Consider the following 24,231-nt stretch of genomic DNA (forward strand, 5'->3'; position numbering starts at 1 on the left):
TACAAAATTGTTACTGTCTCTGTCCATGGTGTCCAGCCTGTCCCAGCACTGAGCCATGCTGCACAAGCTGGGTAGCAGAAGGGGTGGGAGAAAGATACAATCTGGTGGATGGATAAACACAGTGCCACTTCCCTTTACAGTGGAGAGTTGAGGGTTTTGTGATGCTGATCTAAAACTTCAGGGAATGAAATAAGGTCGTAATGTCTCTTTCTTTCCCTGTCATTGCACTGTTTTGTTTTTTTAAACAGGAACCGGGTTTTATTATCTGATGCTCATTTTAATGTTTCTTGTTTGCAGCTGCCACCTGGCTAGCGATTCTGTCAGATCTCTCAGTCCCTGGGGGGTGGGTTTGCAGCCTCCATCCTGATCCTTCTCCACCATTTTCAACCCCTTTGTGGCCTGCAGCACCCTCCTGGCCACACTCTTGGAGCCGCAACTGAAGTGGCTGGGCATGACGCCATTGTGCTGGCGGCTCCCGTAGATCTTGGTCATGGAGCCGATGCCAGCACTGTCACTGAGGTACAGATGCTGGGTTGTGGAAGCTGCTCTGGTATAGCACCAGTTCTCATAGTACGGGGCCAACTCCTTGTGTTTGCCCAGCTTGACCGTATCCACCCACTCAGGCACCTTCAGCTTTCCTGACTTCTTGAGGAAGGCAGCCAGGGCCCTTGTTGGTTAACGTCTTTCACCATGACACCAGGTATCTCACTGCTGGCTCCGCGCTCAGGCAGGCACAGAGGCAGGACTTCCTCATGATGCTGGGAATGGGTGGGTGATTTTTGTGGTTCGCATCTCCCTTTATATGGAAACTCTCTATGCGAGTTGAGAATATAATAAATTTCCAGTCAAATTGCCTCCCAGTCCTGAAAGCATATTTCAGCAAATTTTTGGTGTTACAGAAACTCCAGCTGGGTCTTGAGGTTCAGTGGCAGTGCAAATTTGTTTGGTCAGAAGAACATAACAGCTGCCATACTGGGTCAAACCATGGTCCATCTTGCCTGGTATCCTGTCTCTGACAGTGGCCTCTATCAGAGCTTCAGTGGGAGCATACAGAACGGGGCAATTATGGAGTGATCCACCTCTGTCTTCCACTCATGGCTTCTAATAGAGGTTTAGGGTCACCCTGAACCAAGGGATTGCATCCTAGATCATCTTGGCTAATAGCCATTGATGAACCTATCCTCCATGAACTTTTCTAGTTCTTTTTTGAACCCAGTAATGCTGTTGGGCATCGTAACATCCCATGACAATGAGTTCCACAGGTTAGTTGTGCATCATGTGAAAAAGTGCTTTTTCTTGTTTATATTAAACCTGCTGAGTGATCACTCATGTATTGTGTGAAAGGGTAAATAACACTTCTCTATTGAGTTTTTCCAAACTATTCATGATTTTATAGTCCTCTATCATATTCCCCCTTAGTCATCTCTTTTCTAAGATGACCAGCCCTGATGTTTTTAGTCTCTCCTTGTATGGAAGTTTTTTTTATACCTCTAATCATTTTCATTCCCTTTCTTTCAACATTTTCCAATTCCACTATATCAGAGGTACCCAAACTGTGGGGCTCACCCCATCCCCGGGGAGCACAGAAGAACATTCAGGAGCCACAGCTGGGGCCCAGGCCAGCCCCCACAGAGGGTGGGGAGGGAGCACCACCAAGCTCTGCTCCTGGCTCCAGGCCCTAATCTTCGCTTTGCTCCCCCCACCCTGCCCCAGACTCGGCCCCCAGCCTTACCCCATCCACGTTCCCCTTCCAGGAACCACAGCCCAACTCTGGACAGACGGCGGCGGGGGGGACAAGGTAAAAAGTTTGGGGACCACAGCACTATATCCTTTTTGAGATGGGGCAACGAGAACTGGATACAGTATTTAAGTGTAAGTGCACCATGGATTTATATAGCGGGATTATGATATTTTCTCTTATATTCTATCCCTTTCCTATTAGTTTCTAATGCACTGTTAGCCTTTTGACCACTGCTGCACATTGAGCAGAAGTTTTCAAAGAATTATCCATGATGACTCCAAGCCCTGGTCTACACTAGGACTTTAGGTCGAATTTAGCAGCATTAAATCGATGTAAACCTGCACCCGTCCACACGATGAAACCCTTTATTTCGACTTAAAGGGCTCTTAAAATCGATTTCCTTACTCCACCCCTGACAAGTGGATTAGCGCTTAAATCGGCCTTGCCAACTCGAATTTGGGGTACTGTGGACGCAATTCAACGGTATTGGCCTCCAGGAGCTATCCCAGAGTGCTCCATTGTGACCGCTCTGGACAGCACTCTCATCTCAGATGCACTGGCCAGGTAGACAGGAAAAGAACCGCGAACTTTTGAATCTCATTTCCTGTTTGGCCAGGGTGGCAAGCTGCAGGTGACCATGCAGAGCTCATCAGCAGAGGTGACCATGATGGAGTCCCAGAATCGCAAAAGAGCTCCAGCATGGACCGAACGGGAGGTACGGGATCTGATTGCTGTTTGGGGAGAGGAATCCGTGCTATCAGAACTCCGTTCCAGTTTTCGAAATGCCAAAACCTTTGTCAAAATCTCCCAGGGCATGAAGGACAGAGGCCATAACAGGGACCCGAAGCAGTGCCGCGTGAAACTGAAGGAGCTGAGGCAAGCCTACCAGAAAACCAGAGAGGCGAACGGCCGCTCCCGGGTCAGAGCCCCAAACATGCCACTTCTATGACGAGCTGCATGCCATTTTAGGGGATTCAGCCACCACTACCCCAGCCGTGTTGTTTGACTCCTTCAATGGAGATGGAGGCAATACGGAAGCAGGTTTTGGGGACGAAGAAGATGATGATGAGGTTGTAGAGAGCTCACAGCAAGCAAGCGGAGAAACCGGTTTTCCCAACAGCCAGGAACTGTTTCTCACCCTGGACCTGGAGCCAGTACCCCCTGAACCCACCCAAGGCTGCCTCCTGGACCCAGCAGGCGGAGAAGGGACCTCTGGTGAGTGTACCTTTTAAAATACTATACATGGTTTAAAAGCAAGCATGTGAAAGGATTACTTTGCCCTGGCATTCGCGGTTCTCCTGGATGTACTCCCAAAGCCTTTGCAAAAGGTTTCTGGGGAGGGCAGCCTTATTGCATCCTTCATGGTAGGACACTTTACCACTCCATGCCAGTAACACGTACTCAGGAATCATTGTAGAACAAAGCATTGCAGTGTATGTTTGCTGGCATTCAAACAACATCCATTTTTTCTTTCTGTGTGTTATCCTCAGGAGAGTGAGATATAATTCATGGTCACCTGGTTGAATAGAGTGCTTTTCTTCAGGGGACACTCAGAGGAGCCCATTCCTGCTGGGCTGTTTGCCTGTGGCTAAACAGAAATGTTCCCCGCTGTTAGCCACGGGGAGGGGCGAGGGTTGAGGGGGTAGCCACGCGGTGGGGGGAGGCAAAATGCGACCTTGTAACGAAAGCACATGTGCTATGTATGTAATGTTAACAGCAAGGTTTACCCTGAAAGAGTGTAGCCACTGTTTTATAAAATGTGTCTTTTTAAATACCGCTGTCCCTTTTTTTTTTTTCTCCACCAGCTGCTTGTGTTTCAATGATCACAGAATCTTCTCCTTCCCAGAGGCTAGTGAAGCTTAGAAAGAAAAAAAAACGCACTCGCGATGAAATGTTCTCCGAGCTCATGCTGTCCTCCCACACTGACAGAGCACAGACGAATGCGTGGAGGCAAATAATGTCAGAGTGCAGGAAAGCACAAAATGACCGGGAGGAGAGGTGGCGGTCTGAAGAGAGGGCTGAAGCTCAAATGTGGCGGCAGCGTGATGAGAGGAGGCAGGATTCAATGCTGAGGCTGCTGGAGGACCAAACCAGTATGCTCCAGTGTATGGTTGAGCTGCAGCAAAGGCAGCTGGAGCACAGACTGCCACTGCAGCCCCTCTGTAACCAACCGCCCTCCTCCCCAAGTTCCATAGCCTCCACATCCAGACGCCCAAGAACGCGGTGCGGGGGCCTCCGGCCAACCAGCCACTCCACCACAGAGGATTGCCCAAAAAAAAAGAAGGCTGTCATTCAATACATTTTAAAGTTGTAAACTTTTAAAGTGCTGTGCTTAAAGTGCTGTGTGGCATTTTCCTTCCCTCCTCCACCACCCCTCCTGGGCTACCTTGGTAGTCATCCCCCTATTTGTGTGATGAATGAATAAAGAATGCATGAATGTGAAGCAAAAATGACTTTATTGCCTCTGCAAGCGGTGATCGAAGGGAGGAGGGGAGGGTGGTTAGCTTACAGGGAAGTAGAGTGAACCAAGGGGCGGGGGGTTTCATCAAGGAGAAACAAGCAGAACTTTCACACCATAGCCTGGCCAGTCATGAAACTGGTTTTCAAAGCTTCTCTGATGCGTACCGTGCCCTCCTGTGCTCTTCTAATCGCCCTGGTGTCTGGCTGCGCGTAACCAGCAGCCAGGCGATTTGCCTCAACCTCCCACCCCGCCATAAACGTCTCCCCCTTACTCTCACAGATATTGTGGAGCACACAGCAAGCAGTAATAACAGTGGGAATATTGGTTTCGCTGAGGTCTAAGCGAGTCAGTAAACTGCACCAGCGTGCCTTTAAACGTCCAAATGCACATTCTACCACCATTCTGCACTTGCTCAGCCTGTAGTTGAACAGCTCCTGACTACTGTCCAGGCTGCCTGTGTACGGCTTCATGAGCCATGGCATTAAGGGGTAGGCTGGGTCCCCAAGGATACATATAGGCATTTCAACATCCCCAACAGTTATTTTCTGGTCTGGGAATAAAGTCCCTTCCTGCAGCTTTTGAAACAGACCAGAGTTCCTGAAGATGCGAGCGTCATGTACCTTTCCCGGCCATCCCACGTTGATGTTGGTGAAACGTCCCTTGTGATCCACCAGAGCTTGCAGCACTATCGAAAAGTACCCCTTGCGGTTTATGTACTCGGCGGCTTGGTGCTCCGGTGCCAAGATAGGGATATGGGTTCCGTCTATGGCCCCACCACAGTTAGGGAATCCCATTGCAGCAAAGCCATCCACTATGACCTGCACATTTCCCAGGGTCACTACCCTTGATATCAGCAGATCTTTGATTGCGTGGGCTACTTGCATCACAGCAGCCCCAACAGTAGATTTGCCCACTCCAAATTGATTCCCAACTGACCGGTAGCTGTCTGGCGTTGCAAGCTTCCACAGAGCTATCGCCACTCACTTCTCAATTGTGAGGGCTGCTCTCATCTTGGTATTCGTGCGCCTCAGGGCAGGGGAAAGCAAGTCACAATGTTTCATGAAAGTGCCCTTACACATGCGAAAGTTTCGCAGCCACTGGGAATCGTCCCAAACCCGCAACACTATGCGGTCCCACCAGTCTGTGCTTGTTTCCCGAGCCCAGAATCGGCGTTCCACAGCATGAACCTGCCCCATTAGCACCATGATGCATGCATTGGCAAGGCCCATGCTTTCAGAGAAATCTGTGTCCATGTCCTGATCACTCACGTGACCGCGCTGACGTCGCCTCCTCGCCCGGTATCGCTTTGCCAGGTTCTGGTGCTGCATATACTCCTGGATAATGCGTGTGGTGTTTAATGTGCTCCTAATTGCCAAAGTGAGCTGAGCGGCCTCCATGCTTGCTTTGGTATGGCGTCCGCACAGAAAAAAGGCGCGGAATGATTGTCTGCCGTTGCTCTGACGGAGGGAGGGGCGACTGACGACACGGCTTACAGGGTTGGCTTCAGGGAGCTAAAATCAACAAAGGGGGTGTCTTTACATCAAGGAGTATTTCAGGCAGGACTTCACGAAGGGTTCCAATAAGAAATGGTGCACCTAAGTTATTGTTCTTATTGGAACAAGGAGGTTAGCCTGGCCTCTGATTGATACATGGCTAGATTTACCTCGCTGCACCTTCTCTGTGAGTGACTGCAGTGTGACCTAGAGGAATGAGTCCCCTAGACAGGGGAGGAGGCAAATGAGTACAAAACAAATCTGGTCTATTTCTTGTTTAGATCCACTCCATCTATCTTTTACATCTTTGGCTGGCAGCAGACAGTGCAGAAGGACTGCATGCCATCCACATCTCATGGCTGCTCGGCAGAAGATGGTACAGTACGACTGCTAGCCATCCTCATCTCTTGCCTGCCTGGCAGAAGATGGTACAATACGACTGCTAGCAATCCTCATCTCTTGCCTGCCCGGCAGAAGATGGTACAATACGACTGCTAGCAATCCGTATCGCCTGCCTGCTCACCATAAGACAGTTCAATCAGACAGGACTGACTGCAGGACTAAAGACAATGACCTGGTCAAGTCACTCCAAATTTAGTCCCTGCGCCCATGTCTGCCCAGGCGCTCCCAGCCGACGTGGCCAGGAGCACCTCGGACACGACGAGGACGGCTACCAGTCATACTGCACCGACTGCTGCCAGAAGGCAATGGGTTGCTGCTACTGTGTAGCAAAGCCGTACCGCGTCTGCCAGCACCCAGGAGACATAGGGTGATGGTTACCTGAGCGGGCTCCATGCTTGCCGTGGTATGGCGTCTGCACAGGTAACTCAGGAAAAAAGGCGCAAAACGATTGTCTGCCCTTGCTTTCACGGAGGGAGGGAGGGAACGGGGGCCTGACGATATGTACCCAGAACCACCCGCGACAATGTTTTAGCCCCATCAGAGTGCTCCATTGTGACTGCTCTGGACAGCACTCTCAGATGCACGATTGTTTGCCGTTGCTCTGACGGAGGGAGGGGCGACTGAGGACATGGCTTACAGGGTTGGCTTCAGGGAGCTAAAATCAACAAAGGGGGTGTCTTTACATCAAGGAGTATTTCAGGCAGGACTTCACGGAGGGTTCCAATAAGAAATGGTGCACCTAAGTTATTGTTCTTATTGGAACAAGGAGGTTAGCCTGGCCTCTGATTGATACATGGCTAGATTTACCTCGCTGCACCTTCTCTGTGAGTGACTGCAGTGTGACCTAGAAGAATGAGTTCCCTAGATGGGGGAGGGGGGGAAGCAAATGAATACAGAACAAATCTGGTCTATTTCTTGTTTTGATCCACTCCATCTATCTTTTACATCTTTGCCTGGCAGCAGACAGTACAGAAAGACTGCATGCCATCCACATCTCATGGCTGCTCGGCAGAAGATGGTACAGTACGACTGCTAGCCATCCTCATCTCTTGCCTGCCTGGCAGAAGATGGTACAGTACGACTGCTAGCAATCCGTATCGCCTGCCTGCTCACCATAAGACAGTTCAATAGGACTGACTGCAGGACTAAAGACAATGACCTGGTCAAGTCACTCCAAATTTAGTCCCTGCGCCCATGTCTGTCCAGGCGCTCCCAGCCGACGTGGCCAGGAGCACCTCGGATATGATGATGACGGCTACCAGTCGTACTGTACCGTCTGCTGCCACAAGGCAATGGGTTGCTGCTACTGTGTAGCAATGCCGTACCACGTCTGCCAGTACCCAGGAGACATAGGGTGACGGTTACCTGAGCGGGCTCCATGCTTGCCGTGGTATGGCGTCTGCACAGGTAACTCAGGAAAAAAGGCGCAAAACGATTGTCTGCCCTTGCTTTCATGGAGGGAGGGAGGGAACGGGGGCCTGACGATATGTACCCAGAACCACCCGCGACAATGTTTTAGCCCCATCAGGCATTGGGATCTCAACCCAGAATTCCAATGGGCAGCGGAGACTGCGGGAACTGTGGGATAGCTATCCACAGTGCAATGCTCCGGAAGTTGACTCTAGCCTCGGTACTGTGGAAGCGCTCCGCCGAGTTAATGCACTTAATGCACTTAGAGCATTTTCTGTGGGGACACACACACTCGAATATATAAAACAGATTTCTAAAAAATCGACTTCTATAAATTCGACCTTATTCCGTAGTGTAGACATACCCCAAGATCTCTTTCTTGGGTGGTAACAGCTAATGTAGAACCCATCATTTTATATATATATATATACATACACACAGACGTATAGTTGAGATTATTTTTTCCAATGAACATAACTTTGCACTTATCAACATTGAATTTCATCCGCTTGTTGCCCCATTACACAGTTTTGTGAGATCCCTTTGCAACTCCTTGTAGCCTGCTTTGGACTTAACCATCTTGAATAAATTTATATCATCTGCAAACTGTGCCACCTCATTGTTTACCCCCTTTTCCAGAGCATGAATGAACATGTTGGAACAGCAAAGGTCCCAGTACAGATCCTTGGGGGACCCTTCTGTTCACATCTCTCCATTGTGACAACTGACTTTTATTCCTACCCTTTGTTTACTATCTTTCAACCAGCTGCTGATCCATGAGAGGACCTTCCCTCTTATCCCATGGCCACATAGTGTACACATTCACAGCATGGCAGCAAGTATCAGAGTCTAGGTCAGCTGTTTTGGTATAGGGCTAAAAATAGCAGTATAGACATTCCCACATGGGCCGGACTCAGTGAAGATGGTATATACTATCTGGTCCTGAGAAACTAAATAATAAGTTATCAGTTTATTCTAAAACCTGTTTTACTAACAGATCAATCTGGGATGGTACTTCAGATTTGTCACCCAAAAACAATAGCTCTGAAGTGGGAATCTCTCCCACATCCTCTGCAGTGAAGACTGGTGCCAGGGCGGTCCTTACCCTATGCAAAGCATGCAGCTGTGTAGGGCACCAGGAAATTTGGGGCACCAAATTTCCTGGTGCCTGTGCAGCTGCTTGCTGCTCCAGCCCCTGCTCCGGCTCTTCCCCATGGTGGAGGCTCAGCTCCGCCCCAGCCCCCCCCTACTCCCCTGAGCTCTGCAGCCGGGCTGGGCCTGCACTCACCAGTAGCGGGAGTGCAGCGACCCGGCCTCAGCTGTGCCACCAGTGGTTCCCGCCTGCCCCCCAAGCCAGGGCCAACCCCTCCCAGAAGGCCTGGGGCCCAGCCTCCCACTCCCTCACCCACAGAGGCCTAGGGCTCCACAAACAAACCCCTATGGGGGGCTGTGTAGGGCCCCAGAATTGCTAGGGATAGCCCTGGTGCAAAAAAATCATTTGGCTTCTCTGCAATGGCCTTGTCTTCCTTGAGTGCTCCTTTATTATCTGGTAGCCCTGCTGCTTTGTTGCAGACTTCCAGCTTTTCATGTACTTAGAAATTACCAGTAATTTTTTTTTTCTTGGCCTACCTTATTTTTACATGTTACTTTCCAGAGTTTGTGCTCCTTCCTATTTTCCTCATTAGGATTTGACTCCCTGATTTTAAAGGATGTCTTTTTGCCTGTAATGGCCCCCATTGCTCTGCTGTTTGGACATGGTGGCATTCTTTTTGTCCTCCTATTGATTGCTTTGGTCCACCTTCATAGCTGACCAAATGCCTCCAGCAATATTTAGAGGGGTGACGATTAGCAGAAACATCTTTCTGGCATATTCTCTTTCTGGATATCCTCCACTCTTTTCCATTCTGGTATCCTGAAAACATATATTCTCCAAATGTTGGCCAGCCTTTAAAGAAGATATTGCAAACTGGTATCATAGACCCTGGAAAGAACTGCCACCCCCTTTGTAATGCAATGAACATTTACAATTTTTAAAAACATGAGTAAATTTATCTTATTATTAATAGCCTCTGGTCCTTCCCCATGGGCTGCTAAAGTTGTCCAAAAACCAAGGCTAGTCTAGTAGTCACGCTGTTGAAAAGCTGAAAAGTTTCAAAACTTTTACAGCAAAGTGGTTATCTGAGGGGCTTTCTTGGCTTCTTCCAAAAGGAAAAAAAAAAAATCTACCCTTGTCTTTGAATTGGTAGGACCTTAAGCTCCTGAGAGGGAAACCTTTCCATTGGGAGGGCGGGAGCAGCACCCCAGAGACAGCAGAGGCAGACAGAGGAGAATCCTGGAAGATCTGCTCATTGCATGGACAGGAGGAACCAGGATCAGTTTGAGTTCCTCAGGGAAAGGGAAGATTCAGGAAGAGAGACTGATGAAATATCTCCTGAACCAAGAGACATGTTTTAGGGAATGGGAGCCTTCCCCAATGGAGAGGTTCATAGAACTGGTGGCCAAACAAGTTGGGAGTCTGCCTGCTGCCATGACAACTCCACCTGTCAATGAACTGCCGTTACTACCGCCATCTCCTCCTCCTCCTCCATATACTGCCAAGGGCACTGCCAAACACTCCCAATTGACTGGGAGGGGAACATGGAGCCTGCAGTACTCCCCAGGCCAGATCTTCCTCTGATTCCTGAAACCCTTCACAGGGGGGCCTCCCTAAGCTCCCAGGCGGGAAACAGTGAGCCTGCGGAAGTCTGTGAAACCTGGCCAAGTGCCCGCCCTCCAAGCCCCGTCTAGGAGACATCTTTCTTTGTCCCCAAGAACAATTTTACCATGTTATTCCTCCTTAGTCAGGAGGTGGGCAAGGAGATGGGTGCAGAGACATTAACATTTGCCCTGGTTGATGGATTCAGACCCATTATGTTTTAAATATTGTTGCTTTACATTTCTTTAAAAAATATTTTACTTCTGAGATCCATGTAGTACTTTTAATAAATATTATAGTTTCCTTGACTTGTGTGTGGACCCTCCTTCTTAAGTGCAATGAACATAAGATGCTTTTCAGGTTCGGGATTGGGCCCCACAATTCAGAGCACATGAATTGGAATGGTGCAACTGTCTGGTGCCATCTTATTGCAAACACTTTTTTGTCCTGTTTGTCCCACACCCATAACCTCCTCCCCTGCCAAGGTTCAGAAATATTGAAATTCCTCACAATACGTGGGATGGATGGGGAAAATGCAGTTAGTGATATGTGTAAACAGAAAACACTGCTAGTTTTAAATGCAGCAGAACTCACAACACAGAAAATGGGCAGATAAACATCTTTATAGCTTAATTCTCATGCATAAAATCAAAACACAATTTAAGTAGCAACACCGACATCTACCATTACCCTGGGATTAAACAGCCCGTCCTTCCCCCCAAAAAACCTTGATCACTTTCAACAGTAGTAGGTATTAGTGCTGTGTAACAGTCACTAAGTGCAGCTAGCACTGCTGACAATAAACAAGTTTTTAAAATGACTGCATCCCCCTCACCCAATCAAATGTTGATAAGGTGGCTAAGAGAGATTGAATGCTCCTGATAACGTTGGTTTGTACACAAGTGTGAACAGTGAAGATTAAAACATTCCATAATGACCAAATCACAAGTTGGCCGCCACCTTCTACCACAAAAACCAACCCTAAAATGATAACCCAGTGGAAGTGCCCTGTTATAATTGTCTGTAATGTGTCACATATCACAGAAACAAATGGCTGTAATGAGCCTTGGCTACATAGGAACAAAACCCTGACAAAGCTATGTAGATGCACAAGTGGGTACCAGTGTTCCCTCCTGTGCTTTTCCAACATCTGCACAGTGTGAAGGTGACTCAGCATGGGCAGATGTTGTCGGATGTCGTCGTCTGCCTCCTTACTGTGCCAGGTGTGTGCATGTATGTGAGGCTTTGGCGTTTAACCCAGACTGGTAAGGTGTTAATAAGGGATCTCTACCAGCCCTGAGTGTCTTAAATGCTATGTTGCTGTGGCTCACAGCCCTGACACCAACAGCCAGACTACAAGCATGCAGGTCACTTCTTGGGTTCCACTGCCTACTTACTCTTTACAAGGTGACCCCAACACCCTCTGACTGCCAAATTTCCCAAAACCATCTTTTGGGATTCCCAGAATTGTGAGTTACTATGTTACCCCTCTCAGCCCAGTTGCTGCTGCTAAACTGTGAGACAATTCCCTTGTACACCAGCTTGTCTGCCTTGCCAGCAAAGTCATCAAGGCTTTACCAGTCTAAACCTTGTCTGGCGGGTAATAAACAGTAAACTCCAACTTCTGAGTTCCCCAGATACATCTCCCTGTAGCATCCAGCCCTCTCCTGGAACAGTCACAGAAGTTACTAAGTTTGTTGCTCCTTTAAAGAAACAAAACACTTAAACTTCTAATGTAACTGGGGTATGACAAACATTCTTATTTCAATTACAGCATTTAATTGGTTTATAGTAAAAGTAAAACAAGTTTATTTAACAAAAGACATAGGATTAAGTGATACCAAGTATAAGGAATAAAGATAGAAATGGTTACAAGGAAATAAAAGTAAAAATAAGCTTCTAAGACTAAAAAATTAATTTCAGCAAGCTACAATTTTTGTCTAAGTAGGTTTCTCACCTAAACTCAGTTCTCAGAGACTTCAACCCCCTTGGTTAAAGGATCCAATATGCAATGATCTCTGGCCCCTTGTATCCCCCAAGTCACAGACAGCTCAAATGTCTTTTTACCTCCCTTATGTCACCCCAAAGTTTATTGTGTCTGTTTCAAGAGCCAGGAAGGCTTCCTGCTGTTCTTCCCTTCCTGTGGACTTATCATGCCCCTGCTGATTGGTATGTAAATTGGGCTTCCATTGTTTTGATTCCACACTGCTTACTTTACATAAGAGGGAAGGCAGCTATCTGTCTGTCTCTTATCTGGGAGAAAATCTGTTTCTCCTTTTGTTTGGTCACAAACTTTAAAGCATAATATCAATTAGTATCTATAATTTCTCATATAATTTTAATACATATATTTCACAATTATATTAATCACCAGTGTGTCACCTGCTTTCATAAAATACGTTATTCAATACACTTCTATAGTACAGTAATATTGTTTTCAATCAGTTGATTCAATTGCTTGTTCTTTGAGGTTCAGCCCCCACTTGTTTCCCTCCGGGGTGTCTGGACTCTTGAGTATCACAATATGGCATCCCTGATTTCCCTTGCCTGCTAGGAACCAGGACCAGTGTGCACATGCGGAATTGTGACATTGTTGGCATAAACTGTGACTGTATAGATCATTGTTGCAACCACTGTTAGGTATTTGCAGCAAATATTGTACAAAGGTTGTTGTGTGAGGTGTCTATAAAAAGGTTATGATTTGCTGGTTATAATTATGCTATCTGTATGTGTGTACCGTTTTTGTAGTTGAAGTTATGAATATTGGCTATGTATTTGTATCTCAATGTGTTTGATTCTAAATAGCATGAGTGAAGCATTTGGTCAGCTTCTTGAGAAAGGAATTTGCAAATTAAGTGCCCAATCAAGAAACATTTAACTGACAATGGACCTTGGGAGACTCCAATCCACATTAGCAGTCTTCCTGGGAATGTTCAAGGTAACATGTGAACAATGGCTGCCGCCTGTAAAGAACTGAGTCATGCATGGACATGTGACTTGCCCATGTGACTCCAAACTCCATCTTCCTGCTATGATTTTCTGCAATAAGAACAAAGGGGTGTCCTTCCACAGGGCAGAAAATATAAAAGGCCCTGGAAATGCCTCCATTTTGTCTTCAATCCTGCTTCTTACTTCTGGAGGAACCTTGCCGCAAACTGAAGCTCTGAACAAAGGACCGAATGACCCATCCCAGCTGTGCAGGTACTCGAGAGACTTGATTTGAACCTGCAGTTTATTCCATCACTGCTACAAGCCTGAACCAAGAACATTGCCATTACTGAATGTAATTGATTCCATTTAACCAATTCTAGCTCTCATCTATATATCTTTCTTTTTTTGAATAAACCTTTAGATTTTAGATTCTAAAGGATTGGCAACAGCATGATTTGTGGGTAAAATCTAACTGGTATATTGATCTGGGACTGGGGCTTGGTCCTTTGGGATTGAGAGAACCTTTTTTCTTTTACTGGGGTATTGTTTTTTATAACCATTTATCCCCATAATGAGTGGCACTGGTGATGATACTGGGAAACTGGAGTGTCTAAGGGAATTGCTTGTATGATTTATGGTTAGCCAGTGGGGTGAGACCAAAGTCCTCTCTGTTTGGCTGGTTTGGTGTGCCTTAGAAGTGGAGAAACCCCAGCCTTGGGCTGTGACTGCCCTGCTCTAAGCAATTGATACTCTCAGTTGTGTCCTGCCAGAGGCAGCAGCATCACAAGGATATATGGCTGTCTGTACAGAGTGCCCACTCAGGATGGAAGCACTCCCACTTTACCCTCATAAATGTTATGGAGTGCGCAGCAGGAGATGATTATATGAATGGCATTTGCCACATTGGCATCCAGACGAGTGAATAGGCAGCACCAACAAGATTTTTGTCTATCAAATGCTCATTGCATGACAGTTCTGCAGCTATTGAATTCTCTTTTTTCCAGGGTCATTGATGTTGGGTTACAGTTTCATGAGCCAAGTTAGGAGCAGGTATATGAGGTCCCCCAAAATAACAGTGGGCACAGACGCAACAAACAGACCGGTATTCGTTCTGGGTATAAAGTCTCTTCTTCCCTCTTCAAGTACAATCCTGATCTCAACAACCTGGCACGTGAACCTTTCCGGTGTTTCCCACATCTATACTAATGAATCTCCCTCTGTAGCTCACTAAGCCTTTCAGAATGAGTGAACAGTAAGTGACCTTTTTGTTTCACATACTCACTTGGCCATTGCAGGGGGCAAAGTATTAAGATATGGAAGCCATCAGTGGTCCCTGCACAGTTTGGAAACCCCATCCTCTCAGATCCAGCTGTTACTTTTGGGACTTTTCTTATGACACCAGCTGTGGGTAGATCACAGTGTTAATTGCCTCACAAACCTGTACAACTGTGATCCCACCTATGGACAATTCCAGTCCCAAAGCAGTTTGCAGTGGACCTGCAAATGTCTGGAGCTTTCCAGCTTCCCCAGGGCAATAACCACCTGCTTCTGCACCGGTATGGCTTCGCTGAATTGAATGTTCTAGGACTGGAATTTTGGTGCAGGATCCTCACACAACTCCATGAAGGTCTGTTTCCTCATTCGGACATTCTCAAGCCACTATGGGTCATCCCAGGTTTCCAAAACGATGTGATCCCACAACAGCATACTTGCTCTCCTGCATGAAAATGACAGTCCACTGAAGGTTATATCATGGCAAAACTGACATTCACCATATCTGTACCATGTGAGCTGAATGAATTGTCGTTGACCTTCAAGGTCAGCCGTATGTGATGTGTCAGAAAGTTCTGCCCAAATTCCATCCAGCTTCTTGCTGATCACCTACTCCACAGCATAACCATTTGTCCCACAATAAAGAGCTGGAGCAGAACCACATCATCCTACCATTGCTCTATGCCTTCCACCCAGTTTGGTAGGGAGTAACAGTGAGGGGAGATGTGATCAGGAACTGCCATCCACAAATGGATGAAGGTGGGGGACAGTGCCAATGACACAGGGCAAAGCGGTTCCTAGAGTGTCTCCCTTACCTCACAAAACTGTGGGATACCACCCCTAAAATGATAGCACTAATGTTAAATAACAGCAACAGTGTGAACGTAAGAATGGCCATATGGGGTCAGACCAGTGGTCCATTTAGCCCACTATTCTGTCTTCTGACAGTGGCCAATGCCAGGTGCTTCAAAGGAAATGAAGAGAACAGGCAATTATTGAGTTATCCATCCTCTGTTGCCCACTCCCAGGTTCTGGCAGTCAGAGGCTAGGGACATTCGAGCATGGAGTTTCATCCCTGCCCATCTTGACTAATAGCAAATGATGGACCTATCCTCCATGAACTCATCTAATCCTTTTTTGAACCCCATTATAATTTTGGCCTTCACAATATCTCCTGGCAATCAGTTCTACAAGTTGACTGTGCATTGTGTGAAGAAAGACTTACTTTTGTTTGTTTTAATTGCCTATTAGTTTCATTGGGTGCCCCCTGGTTCTTGTATTATGTGAAGGGGTAAATAACGCTTCCTTATTTACTTTCTCCCCACCCGTCATGGTTTTATAGACCTCGATCATATCCCCCTTTAGGCATCTTTTTTCTAAGATGAAAATCCCAGTCTTTTTTTTCTCTCTCTCCTTATATGGAAGCTGTTCTGTATCTTTAATCATTTGTGTTGCCCATCTCTGTACCTTTTCCATTTCTAATGTATCTGTTTTGAGATGGCACACAGAATAGCACACAGTATTCAAGATGGGGGTGAACCATGGATTTATATAGGGGAATTATTATATGTTCTGTCCTCTTATCTGTCCCTTTCCTGATGGTTACTAACATTCTGTTAGCTTTCTTGACTGCTGCTGCACATTGTTTTCAATGGTGTTTTCAAAGAACTATCCACAATGACTCCAAAATTTCTTTCTTTGAGAGGTAACACCTAATTTAGATCCTATCATTTTGTATGCATAGTTTGAAATAAGTTTTCCAATGTGCATTATTTTGCATATATCAACATTGAATTTCATCTGCCGTTTTGTTGCCCAGTCACCCAATTTTGTGAGATCCCTTTGTAACTCTTTGGAGTCTGCTTTGGACTTAACTATCTTGAATAATTTTGTATTGTCTGCAATTTTTGCCACCTTACTGTTTACCCCTTTTCCCACATCATTTATGAATATGTTGAACAGCACTGGTCCCAGTACAGATTTCTGGGGGACACCACTGTATACCTCTCTCCATTCTGAAAACTGACCCTTTATTCCCACCCTTTGTTTCCCATCTTTTAGCCAGTTACTGATTCATGAGAGTATCTTCCCTCTTATCCCATGACTACTTACTTTGTTTAAGAGTACTTTGGTGAGGGATCTTGTCAAAGGCCTTCTGCAAGTCCAAATATACTATATCCACAGGATCACTCTTGTCCACATTTGTTAACCCAATCAAAGATTTCCCTTTACAAAAGCCGTGTTGTCTCTTCCCCAACAGTATTAATCTATGTGTCTGATCATTGTTCTTTACTATAGTTTCAACCAATTTGCCTGGTACTGAAAATAGGTTTACTGGCCTGTAATTGCCAGGATTACCTCTGGCATTTTTTTTAAAAATTGGTGTCACATTAGCTATCCTCCAATTATCTGGTACAGAGCCTGATTTAAGTGATAGGTTACATACCACAGTTAGTAGCTGTGCAATTTCATATTTGAGTTCCTTCAGAACTCTTGGGTGAATACCATATAGTCCTTATTACATATTACTGTTTAATTTATCAATTTGTTCCAAAACCTCCTCTATTGACACCTCAACCTGGGGTTAGTTCCACAGATTTGTCACCTGAAAGGAATGATTCAAGTGTGGGAATCTCCCTCACTTCCTCTGCAGTGAAGACTGATGCAAAGAATTTATTTAGCTTCTCTCCAATGACCTTATGTTCCTTGACTGCTCCTTTAGCACCTCGATCGTCAAGTGGCACACAGATTGTTTGGCAGGCTTCCTGCTTCTGATGTACTCACAAAACTTTTTGCTGTTAGTTTTTGAGTCTTTGCTAGTTGCTCTTCAAATTCTTTTTTGGCCTGCCTAATTATACTCTGAGACTTGCCTTGCCAGAGTTTATGTTCCTTTATATTTTTCTCAGTTGAATTTAACTTCCAATTTCTAAAGGATGCCTTTTTCCCTGAACTGCTTCTTTTTCTTTGCTGTTTAGCCATGTTGGCACTTTTTTGGTCCTCTTACTGTGTTTTTTAATTTGGGGTATACATTTAATGTGAGCCTCTACTATGGTATTTTTAAGAAGGTTCCATGCAACTTGCAGGCTTTCACTTTTGTGACTGTGGCTCTGAGTATGTGCATATAGATAGTGTTTTGCCCAGCACAGCATATGGGGACACTTGGTGCGGGTCTGGGGAGCACATACAAGCATGTTTATAGTCCAGTAACTTAGTAAACACACCAATGTAGAGATAGCTTTGGAAAGGAAGGGTATAATGAATAGAGCTGGGTAGGAAGTGGTTTTCCTGTCCTGCAAAAAATTTTCAAATTTCAAAATCTTCTCTTGTTCTGCATCAGGATGAAACCAGCACTTTTGAGAAAGAACTCCATGCCAGAATAGCTTGGTGGTGGTTAGGATGCTCACCTGGGACATAGGAGACCCAGGTTCAGGTCCTTGTTCTGAATCATGGAAAGACTTTTTCCCACATCCCAGGTGAGTGTCCTCATCAGTGGACTATTGGCTATTCTTTCTCTGTCTCTCTTCCTCTTCCTGCCACCTGAAAATCTATCCTGCACTTGAGGAAGTTTTGTCAAGACTGATACAGTCACATGAAAATTTTTGGTTTTGACGAATTGGCATTTTCTGTCAAAAAAATGCTTTATCAAATAACTCCCAACCAACTTTAATAATGAGACAGTGGTTTTCATTTTAAAGGGATACATTCTGTGACATTACACCCCATATTCTTCATATAAATATTGTTGATATGAATATGGCATAACTAAGATATGTTTTATGCAAGGTGGTTCATGTGAGGTATCATTGGAACGGTTATGATTTACTGAATGTGATTATCCAATTTATATGCATGTATCATTTCTATATCTGAAGTTAGGAATATTATGTAACAGTTACAACTGTGTGTGTACTTGGTGAATACCCACTGTGACAGGGTCAGGCAAGATGGCTACAGAAGAGTAAATTTTTTTTTTGAAGCAAAAAAGGTGTTTTTTATTTGCATAATACACTTACAAAACAAAACAACAGCATATGCAATGTGTAACACAGCAACTAATCACAATTGTTTTCTCATTAGCTTCAGGGGAGGGAAGTGTTCAAGCTTGCCTGGGCCCACAGCGGGGGGCTTCCTCGACTCTCATGGTCTTCCACCCTTCTGATTACCTGGTGGTCCAGAGCGAGGGGGCTTCATCAACTCTAAAGGTCTGCCACCCCCTTGAGTTACCTGGTGCCAAGCCCAAGTGTCACCAACAATTCCCCCCTCTGAAAGCACCCAACAAAAGGGGCAGGCTGTGGGGTGGACAACCCGAGGGGGGAGGGCACGTGCACCCACGTGTGAAAGGACCCCTCTAAGATGGTGGTGTCCACAGCAGCAATGGCTGGGGCCCCTTACTCTCTCCCCCAGTTAAAGGGTCAAAACAAAGGGAGCCGGACGGGGACACCGAGCAGAGAGCCTTGGACAGTGCCCACCGCTCCTCAAAAGCATCAAGGGAGTCGGTGGACGCCGCCCAGAGGAACTCCGCCTGGATACGTGAACAGACCAAGGATCAGAAAATGGCCCCACAGTCACAGGAAACTCCATCGGCCAACCTCCTCTCTCTGGTTTTATAGATGGCCGTTTTAGCCAGGGCCAGGAGGAGGTTAACTAGGAGATCCCGCGACTTTGTGAGGCCACGGATGGGGAGTGCATAAATAAAAAGGTGAGGGGAAAAATGCAACCAAAAACGTAATAAAAGATTTGTGAGGAGCCGGAACAGGGGCTGCAGCCTGGCGCACTCCAAATATACGTGCGCCAGGGTTTCCCTCACACCGCAAAAGGGACAAGTATCTGGGATGGGGTTGAACCGCGCCAAGTACGTGCCCTTGCTCACAGCTCCGTGAAGGAGCCACCAACTGATGTCCCCGACGGGCCTCGGAACCAAGGTGTAGTATAGGCTGGCCCACCAGGGCTGCTCACCCTCCAAAGGTGACAGAAGGTCTTTGTGTCGGGGCGGGACACTAGGGTGAGGGTGTGGAGCACGAGCATGTATAGATGTTTCCTTGGCACGGTTTAGAAGCATACTGGTTGCAGTTCATGCAGCCGGCTCGCCGTAAAGGGGTGAGGGGGTCGATTGGTCTAGGGGGCAGGGGTCCTTGCAGCCCAACAGGAGAGGGCTGATGTCAGAAACAGGTTTCCTCAGGGTGGAAAGGGCGGGTAACAGGGCCGCACTGGGGAGAAAAGGAGGGACAGAGGTCAGGACCAGGCAGATGCCGGGGTCCTCCAGCGGCTCTAGGGGGACAAACACCCCCCCCCACCGCCAGATCCCTCTCCACCACCTCCTGGGCAGCAGCCTCCGATACTAAGAAGAAGACGACCTTCCCATACGTTTTGGAGGCCACCACAATGGCCCCACCACCCTCGCCAACGCCCGCACGTAGGTCTCCATGTGGGGCGAGGCGGGCACCAGGAGGCATCAGACACTTTATTCCTTGTCATGGTGGGGAAGGGGCCCTGGCTGCTGTTGATGGTGGCGGAGGCAGTGGGCAGGAGAGATGATGAGGCGGCAGGCGGGGGGGCTGCCGCTGCCCAGACATACGTCCTGGCGGTGAGGGAGGGACACCCGCAGAGCTGGTGGAGGGGGCAGTGGGGAGGGATGCCGTGGTCGGTGGCGGGGCCGCAGCAGTGGGGGTGGCCCCTGCCACGGAGGGCCTGGTGGTTTTAGAGGGGCCCTTCCCCTTCTTCTTGCCCTGGCCTTTCCCGCCGGCTGGGGGGGCTCCCCTAGAGTCTGGGGAGGCTGTGGGAATGGCAGCAGAGGAGGTCACCCTGGTGCCCTCCATTGCCGATGCCCCAGCAGGGGCGGTGGCAGGTGGTTAACAAGAGTTGGGGTCAGGTAAAAAGGGACAGGCTGTGGGATGGGCAGTTTGGGGCTGGGGGGGGGGGCACATGAACCACCATACGCTTGTCCAGAGAGTCCTGTTTGGTTGGCTGGTGCTTCTGGCCCACACAGTGGAATCAGGGCAAGCAGCTAAGTCCAGAGGCAGATGTTAAACAGCCAGCAATGACGATGGAGGGGGCAGTGATGAGGATAGTAGTGTGGGGGTTGGGAGGACACAGATGGATCGGGGGGCAGCTCCATGCCACACCCTTTGTGTCCCTACAAACACAGTCACAACACAGTCAAGGCCTCCCCTCACACGAGAGCACAGTTCGAAAGTTACTTAGTCTTGGGCCCCCTCCACGGCGATTTGTAGATTCCCCGGGCGGTGTTCCTCCGGTAGACGGCTTTTTCTCTGTCTGTTCCGGGCTTTCTTTTTTGCATTCCAGAAATGCCGGAGCAAGTGATAAGATTCCTCTCAGCCGGAGACAGGTCCACAGACAAACAGCAAGCGGCTAGGTCTGGGGGCTGGGTCCCTCCACTCCCCCCCTCCAGGGAGCGGGCTGGCAGGCCCCCATCCGGGAGGGGGTTTCAGCTGGAGCAGCAGCAGCATCCGAGGGCGGGCCGGGGGGGCTAACAGCCGGCCGGCAGCCGGCCAGCACTCTAGCAACAGCAGAGAAAGAAAAAAACAACAACGAAAAGAAAGAGGGGAGAGCATCTGGCCTACTCTGGGGGGGGAACCAAGCAAGGAAAGCCCAGGCCAGAGGACAACAGCAGGAGAGCAGGCTAAGTAGGTCCCTCTTCCCTGGGTAAGGTGACAGGGAAGGTTTTTTTTTTTGAAACAGAAAGAAAGTTTATTGGTAACGCTTACAGAATTACCAAAGGAAACAAAACAACGCAATCAGAAGATATAACACAGCAGCTTTCAGGAGGGAGAAGTGTTCAGGCTAGCCTGGGCCCAGAGCGGGGGGGCTTCCTCGACACTCGTGGTCTTCCACCCTCCTGAGTTACCTGGTGGCCTAGAGCGGGGGGGCTTCCTCGACACTCGTGGTCTTCCACCCCCTCGAGTTACCTAGTGGCCATGCCCAGTGTCCCCCACAGGGTGACAAGAGAAAATGAGATTGGTGATCTCTAGTTCTGACTGGCTTTTATCTGTATGAGAAACCCTTCCTCTCCCGTCCAAACTCTAGTCTCTTCTGATTAGAACTCCAGAATTATTGTAACTAGAGTACTGCATTGCTCTGCCAATGTTGCCTTGGCATAAGCCCTCCTCCCACCTAGCTTTTCTTACTGTTCTCAGCTTTTCCATCAACGATTTCAACAAATTTGATTTGATATCTGATCATGTGATAGTCTTGTGCTATATGTAAACATGCGCAGTACTTCTTTAAAATAAGTTTCTTTAGTTCTTTCCATTCTGTAGCATTCTTCTCATGTTGTGATGATTAGTCAAGAGGCCACATAAGACTTTTGGGCCTCTGGGAGAGATTCTTCATGCATTTCATGTGAAAGCAGATGTTAGGTTGGATTTGCTTTCATACGTCCTGTAATCACAGGAAGCCATGTTGGTTCCAAAATGGAGTTTTATGCCCATGTGAGCTATAGATTTATTTTCCTGCTCTTTTTTATTTCTCAGAAGTGGTAAACAACTTCTGGATAGAACTGGTTTTTACCGCCTTTTCCACAGGGTTTCCTAGAAGGGGTTTTCTGCTCCTTCTACGGGGTTTCTCGGGCCAGATTATATAAGTCTGCCCCGAGTACTGCTCAGCTGCTGTCCATCTGAGTGGCAGCTAGGGACAGTCACGGGCCATGGGTCTGACCTGCAGGCATCTGTCCATTTTAGTGATAGAAGGGATAGGGATTTTCCTCCAACAGCTTCCTCACCTGCGAGAAGAAGTACCATCCGCCGCCATTCTCCTGGGCGCAACATCTGTTTCGCCCGTGGTCTCGAGGAAACATCAAGGGATTCCTTGGAGATCCTCTCCAAAGGCTTACCATTAGCCAGAGGATTGAGGTCCCAAGCATCTGCCATTGTTTTGATGTGGGAAGAAGGTTTTTATATATATATATAAAAATGTTTTATAGGGTTGAGTTTGGGGGTAATCACTGTATTGCATCATTTGTTTATTCCTCTTCTTTGCTCCACTCTTTATTATAAACCCTTCAATACACTTTATTTGATTTTACCTTTATTCAGGGTGGGAGGGGCCTTCTTTGCAAGGGAAGGGATCCTACCAGATGACAGACGCTGGATAGGGAGGTCGAACCTAGGGAGACAAAGCAGAGCGGTCTCTTATCTTAACACACTTACTCCTCCTTTGTCTTTCAGTCCTTTTTCCCCCTCTAACACAGGTCACTGCTCTAATTTCTGTGGGCCTATCACAGATTCTCTGTTTGACTGCCCAGTTTTTGGTCTTTTCTTATGTTGGTATTGATAATGAATTGAAGTTAAAGAGCACTCTTGTTGTGTAGGGACAAACTTAGGTAATTTTACCTATGCTTGTTTGAGTATCAAAAGGGTGACTAGACATTTAGTGTGAAAAATCGGGACTGGGGGTGGGGGGTAATAGGAGCCTATATAAGAAAAAGACCCCAAAATAGGGACTGTCCCTATAAAATTGGGACATCTGGTCACCCTAAGTATCAAGTATCGGAGAGATTGGAAATGCCCTATTGCTTTAATTTTCCAATAGGTGATAGAAGAATATCTTAAAGTTAATTCAAGGGTTTGGAGGCGTTTTTGTTTTTGTTTTTGTTTTTTTGTTTTTGTTTTTTTGCTTAGTATTTCTAAGAGAAGCCCTGTAAAGAAGGTATTTCCTGTACTATTTCAGTAAGAAACTGATCAGTTGGACTCCTGGAATTTTAAAATTGAGGTCCCCAATGTCAGACATAAAAATAGAAGTAAAGAGAGGCAGCAAAATATTCTTGTAGGAAACCCAATCACACAGAAAAGATAACAAGTGTCCTTTGGATATGCACAAAACTGTATAAATCAGAAACAAGAATACTCAGTAATAAGACATTTTTGAGTAATCATCCAGTAATATGAAAATCTTCAAAGAACTGCCTCTTATTCCTGCCCAGCCTTGATTTCACAGGATGAGCCCAATTTTGGAAAACATGTATTTTCAAAGGAGGATCTTGATTTTTACATACTAAAATTTTTGATATCTTAATATTACTAGAAAATGGTACTGTCTCTTATTGAATTGTAAATCTTATACAATATTTTGGTTAGAAAAAATTTTATGGAAACTTGTAAGACTCTCCAGATGGATTTAAAAAGACCACTTGGTGGCAGTTCAACTTGATTAAGTTGCAAGTAATTACTTCACATTGTAAAAATAGGTTAATTATCTTCTATACATTGGTGGGCTCTGAATCTGCAGGATTCTTGTATTAAAAAAAGAAAAAGAAAAAAAGACTAAGGATGAAATCTCCTCGCCTCATTGAAGTCACTAGAAGTTTTGCCACTGACTTCAATGAAGCCAGGATTTCATCCTTAAGAGTTACAGGCTATGTCTAGAGTGCAATCTGAGGCGCTCTTGCAGCGTGCATAGACATACCTCAGCTAGTGTTAGTACCAATAGCAGTGAAGCTGCAGCAGCGCTGACTTTAGAGCAGGCTAGCTGCTTGAGTAAGTACCCAGAATGCTGGTGGGCTTATAGAGCCTGCACTGAAACCTGTTGCAGCTTTGCCTCTGTTGCTGCTTGTGCTAGCTAGATTAAAGCACTTAGATAGGTCTACACATGCTGCAATCACACCTCCAATTGCAATGTAGACATACCTATAGTGGTTAGCTCACTGAAGAGATTTATCCGTGTACAGCAGCAGCTAAAGACTGGATGCATTTAAAAATGGAAAGAAAATTATATGAAAAGTACTGGGATGACATTATTGTATATAGCTAGAATTTTCAAGGAACTTGTAATGGGCTTTGGTGACTAACTTCTTCAGCCTGTTTTAAAAATC

General features: G+C 46.6%; 1 pseudogene; it reads right to left on the reverse strand.

Moving 5' to 3' along the window:
• Positions 1-230: 230 nt before the first annotated feature.
• On the reverse strand, positions 231-22,172 carry LOC125631018 (small ribosomal subunit protein eS19 pseudogene; annotated as a pseudogene).
• Between the last annotated feature and the right edge of the window lie 2,059 nt (positions 22,173-24,231).

Source organism: Caretta caretta, chromosome 2, assembly GCF_965140235.1.
Source record: "Caretta caretta isolate rCarCar2 chromosome 2, rCarCar1.hap1, whole genome shotgun sequence".
NCBI lineage: Eukaryota > Metazoa > Chordata > Testudines > Cheloniidae > Caretta > Caretta caretta.